Genomic DNA, 9,322 nt, shown 5'->3' with positions numbered 1-9,322 from the left:
TGAAGTCTAGGCAGGGCAGCCGTAATATGTGCCTTGTAAATATGCGTTCAGTATTCTAAAACCTTAGAAGGAAGCTTAATTTCATATTGTTATATTAAATTAGGCCTCTTCACTTAATGACTAAGAATTTAAATTACCAAGATACAAATCCAGTTCATCTTATATACATACCCTTAAGTAAACTGGGAGACAAATAAGCCACATATTGGAAACTCTATTTAGATGGGAGGAGGAATTGTTCATGCGGCATAAGGAACTGTCAGTAATTACTGTTAAACATTGTTCTTGAACACAGACTAAGAAATTCTGGACTTAGGGGAATCGGTGTTTTGCCATTAGTGCCATTTCTATAGTGGAAACACAAAACCTCATTTGCACTCCCTCAGCTGTTAACTTTGAAATGGCTTGTATCTTTAAAAAAAAAATCAATTTGAATTTCCTGCACTGCATTTATTTACAAAGCTGTGAGCATTCCATTGTTACCGTCATTGCCTTTCCATTTTAATTACATTTGGGGCAGATTTCTTATCCTGTGATTAATATGCAGGTGAAAAAACAACACTGAAGAGTTAGTGATGGGACAAAGATCGGATTTCTTTTACTAACTTGGTTCTGGCTTATGCTGAGATTCTACAGGTATATATTTTCTAGATGGTATAGAGAGCAGAGCGGTAGGCTCCCCTTTCCCTTATTCTGGCTGCAGCCTTCTGAGAGGGGAGCTGCCTGGACGAGCATCTCTGGAGCAGAGGGCAAGCAGGGCAGCCACAGGCACAGCAAGCCGGGAACAGCAGGCAGGAAAGCCCGAACTAGCAAAAGGGTTTGCCTGCAGCAAGGAAAGGGCTCTGAACCAGACCCAGAAATAAGGGTGTTTCTACAGGAACCCTATGGGGAGCTGTGTACATTATGTACAGATAGGGAGGCTGCTGAAAGTTGCCCAATGGAAGGCAAAACTCGAGCAGAGGGATTGATCCTGTGAGGTGCTGGGCAGGAGATTATGGGCAAGCTTTTGAATCAGACTCCATTGCCAAGCCTCAGCTGTCTCTGTGAAGATCTCTCGTTTGCAGTTTGGTGTGCTAACACCATCTCACTTTAGAGACAGGAGGCTTTTGGTTTCTTTCAGCATGTTCACTTTAGAAAAAGACTCAGTAAGTCTACTTTAAAGCCTTTGGTGACTCAGAGGTCTGTCAGTTAAAAGTGATAAATATCCATATATGATACATTGTATGAAAATTACCTATATGAATATGTAAATGCAACAATCAGCTAAAAACAACACACACAAGATGTATTATGATATACATTCCTGACAAGAGTAAATTTAATTCCTGGAATTAATGTAGCCATAATTCTTAAGCTGCAGTTTCTTCTTTTCTGTTTTAGCACGTCCTGTTATTTGAGTTGCTCTTCAACAGTTTAGCAGCAGGAGAAATGCAGCAAGGCTCATTTAAAACCTAAACCCAGGAGATAAATTCCCAACAACGGATGTCTTGAATAGTCAAATGGGATCTCCATTGTTAATCATACAGAAACTTTCCCTGGTTTTACTGCTAGATTTGTAAACTCTGAAAAAAAAATATTAGCGTCTCTTACTTTCTAACTTGGTTTCTGTAATCTCAGCAAAGACAAAATCCCATTGTGACACACATACTCTGCTTTTCACCAAATATTTCTACTTCTTTCGGATCAAATCATACATAGTAAATCAGTTTCTAGAGACAATTAGCTGATTAAGGTTCCTATTAATTAAAAATTCCTTCATTCATATTATTCACTTTTCTAAGTTTGTGTGCAGTTTAAGTCAAGTCAGTGCACTTCTTGTTTTGAACATCTCTCAGAGTAAATCCTTCTGGCATCTGGAAATCTGAAGTATTCTTTCACTAGGGCTCATGGCTGTTGCCATGAAAAAGAAAAGAGGAATTGTGTTTCTTCATAAGGGTATGCACAATCCTGAAGACATTTCCTACCATATAGTTAAAAATATTTTTTTCTAACTTCTCTTTTGTTAAGACTCTTCCCTGCTCCAAAAAGGGTTGACATTAAGCATAAAATAAATTTCTGTCTGAAAGTGAGGCAGCAGAATAGCCTTAAAAAATCCTTAGGGTATCACTTAGATTTAAATAAGCATCTGTGACCAAAGAGTCTCTTGTAATAAAGATTTCTTAATTGAGTTCCACTGAGCACATTTACTATGCTCTCAAGCTGTTCAAGTGTCTCCTTCTGTGTCTCCCTCCTCATTGCTTTGCTGATTTAATGAAATAAAAAGGCCTTTAAATTGACAAAACCATTTCTGTTTTCAGTAGAAGCAGAAAACTATACTGAGGGCTATGCGGTAATCTTTAAATTATACATTGAGCAACTGAGAAATTGGTAGGTATACCATCCCTCTGGAGATGAATACACTGAACTTCACTGCAGTTAGCTTAATATGCATGGGTAAGTTAGACAGTGTAGTTCTAACTTGATGGTTGTAGGCTGTTGGAAAATAAATTAATTTCTTCAAAAGAGTCTAAATATTTTATCATCTAGGTGACCTAAAGATACATATCAAAATCTGAAACCCGACTGCTGCATGCTCTTATTTATCAGTTCTGCTGGTAGAAGCATTAATTGGAGTCTCCTAGCTAGATAAAGGAGAAAACAAATGAACAGAGGACTGTTCACTTGGTTTACTATAAATCAGAAGGTATTTGCAAGGAAAAAAAAAAAAAGATTCAGACAGCATTTCCTTTCTCGCTATTGTAAAAAAAGAAAAAATCATCATTGTTCATTTAAAATAATAGCTTTTACAGAATGAGTCTATTTTTTTACCTTACCGGAAGATTGCAGGAACAAAACACAATTAATGCATTTGATGCCATTCCTGATTAAAATGAAGATTTAAAGCCCTGTATATCCTGTCTTAAACTGATTTTAAAATGTTTATTTTTCAGATATTGTCAAGAGCACAGTCATTTCAGAACAACGGTTTACAGTCTGGCGCAGTGGCTGTTCCATGGCTTTCAGAATAACAAATTATCCCTGTATATATGCAGACAAAACCTGGAAGATACTTGCTAATACAGCTCGCTAATTACAACTTCCTTCCTGCAAAAGCAGTAATTGCCATTATTGTTTTAACTTCTCATTTTCTCAAATTAAAAACTTCCCTTCTATTTTAATTCTAAACTAAGGACTAAAAGGATACCTGTAGCTGATTAATCCCTCAACTAATTAGCCCTGCATAAATATGATTGGGACAAAAAGCTGAAGGGATGCACCGGATTTATGCTCTATTGTTACACAGAAGATAATGTCATCACATGCCTGCTCTTGGGTTTATTAGCATAATAAAACTAAAGACCTTGTTGTATGGTACCCATGGCCAGCCTTTGACTTCAGACTTCAAAAAATAATCTTCATCTTTTCCTTCTCACCGAAAAAAAGATTATGCAAAAGATTATGTAAAATACCTGAGAACTTGTGCTCTACATCTGCTTAGGGAGTGCTCTGAAATCACTACTATAAATATTAAGGATATGGTGTAAACTGCATCATAACTCACCAGTTTTGAGGAAGGCCAAGTTTCAGAACTGATGCATTTGGTTCACTTCAAAAGGAGTTCAATTTCTTAAATTTGGTAAATCTCAACATTTAAAAAGCCCCCGTAATATATGGAATCCTGAAAATCAGGGTCACACTTTAATCAATAGCAAAGGCAGTTAAATAACTTATGTGCAGCAGGAAATCAACATTCCCAAAGCCAGCAACTTTCATGTACTTTGAGAAAATAAGTAAGATTTGGTTAGGAATCTGTCATCTGAGGACACCACACACCTGGAACTGCATATGTTTTCCAGTCCATATCTGGATCTCCATGCGAATCAGTCCTTACATTACCTAGAGCAGATTCTTACAGCATGGCCATCTGTGGAGCCTGTTCCCCTCACTGCTGTTAGCTCTGCAGATGAAAAGGAGCTATTTAAGGTGAGGAAAGTGTTGGCAGCAAAACAAACCAGCTTGGTAAGAGATCGGGAGGTTTCAATCTCTTGGCAAGAAATCAAAGTTTCCTTCCTTCCTTTGTTTAAAACACTTGATCCACTATTCTCTGTACAAGGCATACGGAAAGTTCTGAGGAGATTATCCATTTCTTTATTCCTTCCCCTGCCTGGAACCAGTGTAACGTAACAGTCTTTAGAAGGACCGAGGATCACAGTACATACTCAGTTTTAGTTCTCATGGGTAGCAGATCTTGGATTAGGATCGTGAATTAATGAATTACAGAACTTTTCATCCGGCAACTGTCACCACGTTTTCGTTCACATCAAAAAGAATATAACATTTTGATTTAGCATTGAGACACACTGAAAGATGGCAAACAAAGCAAAAAATGTGAGCTGCAAAAATGAGAAAAATCACCTTCGGGGGGAATTCAGGAAAACCAGTATTTGAACATCTACCCACTGCTTGTTTTCACAGAGAGGAAGTCTCATCATGCAATGTAGTATACCAAGATGAAAGCACAAGAAACTAGTGATTCTTAGGTTGTATCAGACAAGGTATCATTTTTAATTACTTTAAGCAGCATACAAAGTACCCTTGCCGTTTAGTAGACAGCACATTTTCTCATTTCTTCCTCCACATAGGATGAAAAGATGCAGTTGTGCAATACAGATATAGAAAACAGCTGCCCATATTGCTTAAAAAAGCACTGAGAATACTGCTGCTTTTACTATTAAATAAAACCAGATGTGAGCACCAATAGATGTATAAATATCTCATCATTACACAACCTTTTCACAGCCTCTCAGAGAGTTCATCCTTTCTAATGCAATATCTTAAACTTTAATGTTTTTACGCAAGCATGCTCTGACAGCTCATTAGTTTGATGCCAGGTTCCAGATTTCAGCACTATTATTTCTCACTTTCAGTACGTTAGCGTGGGAAAGCAAAAGTTTACATACTTGCACAACATAGCGCTGGCAGCACAGCTTAGGCATCTTAATAAAATATCCAGAATTAAGTCTTTGCCTTCACTCTGGGCAACAAGATATTTAAACTGGTCTCCTTAAATCTTGCTTAGTATTAGGATGAATACTTATTTCTGTGTGGATGCTGATTAAAATAGCTTGCACCAGTTTATTTACAGACATGTACAGTAATTATATCTTCCCTTTAAAAAATATTCCTTAAACTACAGCCTAATTTTCAATATATGTTGATTTCATATTTTTCATCTTTTTGGACACCAGTTAATTGCTGACATCTCATTACATTTCAAGGTAGCTCTGTTTTTACCAACTTCATCGTAGTTTTGTGGTCAAAAATAGTCTTTTTATCTGTTTGCCGAAATGCATTGATATATCAGGTCTTCATGGGGGATGGCATAGAAGTCAGTGTGGAGGAAGGGAGGAAACAGATACCTTGAAAAGAACAAAAAGAAAAATTTCCTGTCTGTATTCATCAAATTTCTTTGCCTAATGTTTTCAAATCAGCTTCATAGTTCCTGCATAATTAGAGTAGAATAAAACAGATTTACAAGCCAGATACCACATTTGAGATTACTATTCTGTCAACTGTCCTTCTGCACAAGTTCAACAGAGAGTTTCCTCCTGTTGTTCATGATATCCTGTTGGTGTTATGTTTTGGGAATAGGATCACAATTTTCTTGGGCTTGTTTGTAAATCAGGCATCTCTCTCTCGTAAACTACAGAGGAACAGGCTAAATTGGTAATTGGTACTAGCTGTTTTTCTTTATGAACATGATGTTATTCTTACTGCTAATTACAAAAATTATCCGTACTTCTTACTATTAATTTAATTCCCTCACACAAGGAAGTGCACAGGCAGGAATGCTTTAGGGGTCTCCCTGTTTGGCAGACATTATCTCACTGGTTCCACACTCCGATCATCCCTTTCTATCAAGAAACAGCTTCACTGTCGTTTGATCTAGAGAAGCAGTTCCTAACAGTTTGACTGAACTGACTCAGTGAATCATGCAACGTGCCTTTTTCTCCGCTTTCATATGACTAAAGTCACTTCTGACTTGTACACTGGTGTCGTCAGAAGCAGGCTCAAGCTCTCAGAAGCAACCACTAAGGCAGGAGTGCTCTACACCCTTCCAAGAAGTCCAGGATATCAGAACAATTTATCTCTTTGTAGTTCCACCAATGTATTTCTGTAGACCGACACGTAACGAAGCACTGCAGACTAGCAGTTAAAAGGAAGCTTTCACCCCTGTTGAAAAGGTGTTCAGTCACAACAGTATGTATTACAGGAGGAACGTTTGCAGACAGGATTAACTAATCTCTTCTTACTTGCAATAGACCTTTTACCCCAGTGACTGAAAAGTCACGAGACCTGTCTAGCACATCCCATGTCATGCTTGCACGAAGTCTTGCAAAGCAAACAGGACTGAACATTCCTCTACAATAGCTGTTTTCTTAAACACTTACCCCACTATTGTTAACTGAACTACAAGTTATGACAACTGATACATCCATAGTCATCCCTTTGGCATTCTTTATAAAAACATGAATCACAGAAACATTCATGATGAGGAACTCCCATCACAAGGACATGTATATGGTGTGTCATTCAGCCTTGCTGTATCTTTCCACTCTGTAAAATGTAACTGTCAGAACAACTTGGTTGAATCACAGAGGCCAACATGTAGGTTTGGTAAAGGACTCTGATAAAACACATGCCAAAATTAATTAGTTATGTTTAGCTTCAAGTGATGCTTGCATACAGGAAAAAAGCGAACATTTTTTCTTCATTAGTCATTCTACCAAATATTGCAGTAACACCACATCGGTGTACCTTAATCAGAGAACAAAACACTAGGAAGCAACTGGCATACTAACAAAGCTCAGACACTGAAAAGCATGGATAAAGAGCATAAACAGGATAAAATAACTGCTAAACAGATTGTACTTGCACTTGTCAACAGGAAAGGGAGGAATAAGCCACTGCAGCTGCCCCAAAGTTGTCAAAGGAAAAGGAATAGAATATAGCCAGAAGCCCTTTCTAACAAACTCACAGTTTTTTCCCATGTTTCTCCCCCTCAAAGTCTTTCACCACTTGGAGTAACACTTGACTGAAATGGTGTTGACAGCTATTCTGTACGGCACCTTTCGTCTGTCCAAGCTACAGAATTAAGTTTCCCTGAAAGTTTAAGTGGCTTCATCCAGAATTGTGCCAGCCTTCTGGAGGTGCCAGGAGAAGGTACAGATGTGGGATAAATGTAAGAACAATACACTATGTAACACAAAGAAATTAACTCGAGAGATTGGTGTGAATGGCGTCACCAGCTACAGATGTCACCAAGCTCTATTTTCCCATGGATGTAGTTACTACATTGTAAGAGACACAGTGACAGCCCCTAAGTTCTTGCTCTTCCTCTTTTCCAGGCAAGAGATGCCTGAAAGACTTCTACTCCCTTATGAACACTGAGTACTTATTCACGCTTTTGCAGATGCAGAGGGCTTCCTGGTAGGAATTTTATACTAGCTCTGCTTAGGTTCAGACTTACATAAATGAAAATAAAAAATCCACAAAACCAAACAATAATTTCCTAATAAACATTAAACTTTCGGTCTAGTTTTAATTTTAAAATTAACTACTCAGAATTACTTGCTGTAATAATGCAATGCCTAATTATATAGTTATATGCTTAATTGAGTTTGTTTTCACTTTCTGTCCATGCATCCCCTAGTGTGTCTACAAAGCTCCCTAAGGCTATCATACTGCAACGCTTCCCTGGGCCACAGTGACCACAGCTGACCTTTGCCCATAACATTCCAAGTGACAGGTTTCATACTATAAAAGAAGCCAGCAATTTCTGCTATCCATAGATTTCAAAACTCATGTGTTTATCACTTGGGAAAAATGTATGCTTTGCTTTTAGCAGAAGTCCCAGAACTGGTAAGATTTTCAGCGCTTCTGTAGTGCTATGAGCCATAGTTGCTAAGATCTTAATTTAAATGCTGTTACAGAGAAAAAACACTGTGCATAATTAAAATATTTTTTTACAATTCATTACTGCCTAAATAGGTTAAAGGAATTTAAATATTTTGGTATTAGAAATCAAGTGATAGCATATTTCAGTTGGAAGGGACCTATTACGGTTACCTAGTCCAACTGCCTGACCATTTCAGGGCTGACCAGAAGTTAAAAGGCAATTATTAAGGGCACTGTCCAAATGCCTCTTCAACACTTGACAGGCTTGGGGCATCGACCACCTCTCTAGGAAGCCTGTTCCCTTCCTTGAATCTGGCTGAAGGTCCACCTAAGCTGAAGGCTTCTGTCCCTGGTGTAAAAGTAGCAATTTATACTTTCTAAGGTAAGTGACACGAGCATACTTATCTTAATCATAGATGTGAATATTCAGATTGGAAAAATGTTACATATATATCATTAAAAGCTGTAAAAGCAACAATATTTTAAATACAGTATTACGGGCACTTTCTTTCCAACAAACAACGCTGATATTAAAAGTATATAAAACCATGCATCACTTTATAGCTACATCGCACAATTACAGGCCATCTGGTCTAACTAGAGATCTCACTTCAGTTCCATTTTGCTTTCTGTATTGACATTTGTTTACAGTTGAAGAAATGACTGTCTCGAGTATTCTGTTTGCTAAGAGGCTCTTAACTTCACGTAAAGTTGCCTTCCCTAATACAGATACTACTTGGATAGCCTGGAAGTTGCACACAGGTTCCAATTACTAAATCTATTACATTCTGGAATAGAGATAACTACTTGCTGCCACACAAGGTGCTTGTTGACTAAATGAACCTTTGCCATGATGCAGCTGGAGGTACACAGCTAGAGTTTTATTGCCACTGATAAATAATCTCTGTGAACAATGATTTCATTCGATTAAAACTAAACCTTTTGTCTCTTTGTGCTCAGTGAAATTGGTGGGGTAAGGGTAAAAGGGACGGTGTCAAAGAAAATTTGGTCTTGAGATACAACTGAAAGCTTTTCCTTTTATACCCTCCTCAGTGCCAGCAGCCTTTCTTCAGTGTTGTCCAGGATACTTTAAATGATGCTCTTATAAGAACAGATTTCAAGCCATTACAAATACTCAGATTTCAGCCTTCTTCCATTAAAATTATCAAGTAGTTCTAACAGCAGTACTAAGTCAAAGAGGACAGGAAAGACAGGGCTGTAAGTACAATCACTGCAGAGTGGCCAGGGCACTCAGTACCCTTTCACAGATGGCATTTAATGCAACAGAGTTCACAATTTACTTTTATAGATTAGATTAAAACTTGCATGCACCTTATCTGCCTGAAAAAGAGGCAGGCAAGTGAGACGCCACAAAGCTGGCAAA

Source organism: Falco peregrinus, chromosome 12 (assembly GCF_023634155.1).
Source record: "Falco peregrinus isolate bFalPer1 chromosome 12, bFalPer1.pri, whole genome shotgun sequence".
NCBI classification, from domain to species: Eukaryota; Metazoa; Chordata; class Aves; order Falconiformes; family Falconidae; genus Falco; species Falco peregrinus.
The sequence above is the reverse complement of the archived record's forward strand: the minus strand, read 5'-3'. Positions refer to the sequence as shown.